The sequence below is a fragment of the Anneissia japonica genome, unplaced genomic scaffold (genome assembly GCF_011630105.1).
Source record: "Anneissia japonica isolate Jap-2015-1 unplaced genomic scaffold, ASM1163010v1 scaffold250_len512249_cov173, whole genome shotgun sequence".
NCBI classification, from domain to species: Eukaryota; Metazoa; Echinodermata; class Crinoidea; order Comatulida; family Comatulidae; genus Anneissia; species Anneissia japonica.
Window position 1 is genome coordinate 32483 of NW_022687603.1, and position 4207 is coordinate 36689.

The window sequence follows — 4207 nt, forward strand, 5'->3', positions numbered from 1 at the left end:
ACCAAGCACGATTTCAGGATGCAAATGGCTCTCAGATCCATCGGTCCAGATCCGGAGTCCGGAGTTTGGATTGGAAATCGTACGAAATGTGAACAGTCCCATATCTGATTGATTGGAATGAAAAAACAAAAGAAAACAAATACAATAATCATATGAATGAGACACAGAGCTTCCTGAACTACCTACCTATAGATTTCTATGATGACTAGGACTATATCAATGTAGAATCAATGAAAACAAAAATAGAATTCCGTACAATATTTATAGAAAACAGAGATTTATTTTCAAATACCAAGTAAACAGGTCTAACAGACTCAATTACGAACATTTTGGGTCGGTTGTTCGTGGCCAACACAATAATTTTTTTTTATTTGGAACAATTAACATGCATCGGCTAGGACTACCTTTTTAAAACAATCTTGAAAATGTTATTACCCATTTATACCTTATCATTTTGTTCACCATTTTAAATTTCAGTTCAAATGTCGTCCGCTATTTAATTGTCTTGAGTGTATTAATATTATATTACAGTGTTGTCATGGAGTTACAGGGCATTTGCAATTTAAATCCAAGAATTTTTGCTTAGCTTTTGGTGTCTTTCAACTAATCGTCTCTATGTACACTAGTGTGGTTCTTGTATTAGTTGAGAGGCCCAATCCTTTATGGTCCCTTTGAAATGGAGCCCCAATACACATCTTAATATTTTTAATATCTTTTTTCTCCGTTTGTCTAATTTTAATATATCAATATGATTCTTCTATATTTAAAAATAGCTACTTTATAATAACATGATAGATACAAATTAGCATATATTTTAAAATATTATATACAGTGGTGGTGGGACCAGTGGACCAAAGGACATCTGTCTTGGAACCATGGCAAGTATTTTGTTAAGGAACACAGCTAAGATAACACATTTTTACACTTTAGACCTTTTACCAGGGATTATTGACACCAACGATCATTTTTTTTTTTTGTCTTTCGTGGGTGTTGCACACCTTTATTCTCTCTTTTTTCATTGTTTTCATTTTTTTCACTAACTCTTGTTAAGGTTCAATAAACATTATGTTCAGTATTTACATGAAAGTAAAGCAAAAAAAAAAATAATAAAAACTTCACGTGTCTACCACGAAGTACACTATCACATGAAATTTCTATAAACAATTATTATTTTGATAAATTTTTACCTATTAGTGCTTGATATTTTTTTCTATAATTTAACAATTATAACTTTGCATAATATAATTGATTATGGTTCCTATTATATATTATAATGTCATTGAATACATGTAGGATATACCTATATAAAGTATTAAGATTCAGAAATATAAAACAATTCATGACTTGTTAATAAAATACATTATAAGGTAAAATAAGGACATGAAATTATCTTTCTTAATAAAACACTCGATAAAATAAACTTATAATATACATAAACATATACACACATGCTTATATATACACATACACCTATATATATATATATATATACATATACACGCACATACACCTACACCAATACACATACACGCAAACATACATATACACCCGTATAGATAGTTTACCATATCAGTCTTATATAGTAGTAATATTAATAACAATAATAATAATAATAATGATCTTATAAACCAACGATCTTATAAACTGTAGACTAAAATCACTTTATGAGCAGTCTTGCAATTTTATCTTCCCTTCATTGATATTCCCAAACTTTATGGTACATGCACATATCGAATATTATTGAATATCATTAAAGTAAGTATTTTTATATTTCTAAATTTTTTCTTATATTTTTTATTGTATTTTTCCCTTATATTTTTTTACTGTATTTTCTGGTTAACTCAAAAGAAAAATCTAGAATTAGTATATAATAAAAAGTTAACCTCATCTCATAGTTTATTATCCACACATGCCTGTAATCCAAGTAAAAGAAGATTATGCAAATTCATCTGTGAGTATTTTTTTTTCTGATTGGATAATACTGTACTGCAAGTCAAAAATATCTACTATGTGTTTTCTTCTTTGCTAATAATGCAGCCCTGGTGTAGAGTATTTGTATTCAAAAATAAACTGGCAAGATGCAGTGACTGATCAAATTTGATGTCAATGCTGGCTGAGAAATAGTGTTTAAAGTCCACTGATGTTTATTTAACCATATGAAGACGATGAGAAAAGGTTAACAACATCTACTATTTTCCTTATTCCTTTTTTTTTTTTTGCCGGTGTCAACTTATTTAGGTAATAGGTTGGCCGTTGGATTCTGCAAGAAATAATATAATCCAAAATAGAATAACAATTATAAAAAATATGCAATGTTTAGGAGCTTAAATTATACTGTCTGAAAAACATTCGGAAAAATATAACGCAATACTTAAAATACTTGGATTGCTCAATTTCTATATTTATAAATATTTATAAAGTACAGTAGAATCTCGATTTTACAAATGGTAATGGACCGGATGGCATACGTAAATTAGGGGATTCGTAAATTCAAGGTTGGCTTAAATATGTAGTGACCTTTGACCTAATATGTTTGTAAGACTCAATATGAACGATGTTACCTAGGCCTACAACTGTATAGGCCTAGGCCTACACTGTACAAATAAAACCAAGAGTTTAGTGTTTTTATTCATCACTTTATGCTGTCATAATACCATCTTTTTAATAAAACCATGTGTCTGTGTATTAAATCATGACTTCACGGTATATCTTTTATTTGAATGTAAAAAACACCTAGATATTAAATGATACTATTTTTTATTAAGATATAATGAACTAGAAAGGAAACAAAAGAAAAAGGAATGAAAATGAAAAAAAGAAATATTTAAAGAAAAGAAAGGAATAGAATAAGAAAAGAAGGAAATGTTAAAGAAAGAAAAAGACTGAAAACAAAAAGCTAGAGAAAAAAAAAGGTAAAGAAAGGAAAAGAAAGAGAAGAAAAGAAGGAATTGAAAAGAATGGAAAGCTAAATAAAGATAAAAGGAAAAGAAAAGTGTAATGAAAAAGAAAGGCAAGAAATATGGAAGTTTAAAGTTAAAATGGTGAGAGGGAGTGTACTTACTTTTTCAATAATGTCTTCTACTAATGTCAGGATAGCTGTCTCTACATTGATATTTGTCTTTGCACTTGACTCAAAAAACCTCATACCATTTTCTTGTGCGAACTACAAGATCAAAAACAAATTGTTTAAAAAATAATTACATGTCAGACTAGGAATAAAGGCCTTCATGTGATCCTGTGGCTTTCAACATTCATTATAGCAAATTCCATTAAAAAAAGTGGTGAATGATAGCTGATGCTAAACCAAGAATTAGGCCTGGTCAAACAGTGGGAAAAAAGAAACAAAGTCTGACTGACCTATTGACTCTGGTTAAATGTAGCTCTGTTGGGCAACACAACAGATCATTTTTATTATATATTTTTAGTGGTACTTACCGATTCTCCCTCCTCTTTGCTTACCATCCGTTGATCGTAGAGGTCGCATTTGTTTGCAAGCAACACCTTTTGAACGTCTTCATTTGTATTCTATGTATTTAGACAAATAAGAAATGTTGGATTATTTTTAAAACAAATAAGAAATGACTGGCAGGAACAACACAGTTGGTAGTTAGTAATTAGTCGCAAGAACAGTTTCATTGGGAGTAGTAGCTTCTAGTGGCAAGAAGAATATCATTGGTAGTAATAGCTACTAGTGGCAAGAACAATATCATTGGTAGTAGAAGCTACTAGTGGCAATAACAATATCAGTGTTAGTAGCAACTAGTAGTAAGAACAATACAATTTGTAATAGCAACTAGTGGCAAGAACAATACCACTGGTAAGTAATAACTAGTGGCAAGAACAATACCATTGGTAGTTACAACTAGTGGCAAGAATATCATTGACAGTAGAGGTAGTAGCAACTAGTGGCAAATACAATACCATTTTTAACATATAGTAGACTCTAGCTAAAGTTGATTAAATATGCATTTGAAACCCCTAAATTGTAATATTTTCGGCAGGTTTTTTGACGATGCACGGCCACTTTTATCTCGTCTGGGACATCGGCCCTCCAGTTGGGGACCTTGCACCCAGTTGGGCAATTCCTGGCACCAAAACTGCTGCCCGATGGGGAATGGGTAAAACTTTGGTGTGCCACGCCAAATTTTTCAGATGCACGTACTGTACCTTTGAAACTCTGATCAAACAGAAATTTAAAAGTTTCCCT

At 30.9% G+C, this 4207-nt stretch overlaps 1 long non-coding RNA gene across 1 annotated transcript; it reads right to left on the reverse strand.

Moving 5' to 3' along the window:
• Positions 1-291: 291 nt before the first annotated feature.
• On the reverse strand, positions 292-3544 carry LOC117120345. Its single transcript, XR_004447326.1, has 3 exons — positions 3436-3544; positions 3062-3163; positions 292-2260 (listed from the first exon to the last, which is right to left on the reverse strand). It is a non-coding gene; the product is annotated as an uncharacterized LOC117120345 (long non-coding RNA).
• Between the last annotated feature and the right edge of the window lie 663 nt (positions 3545-4207).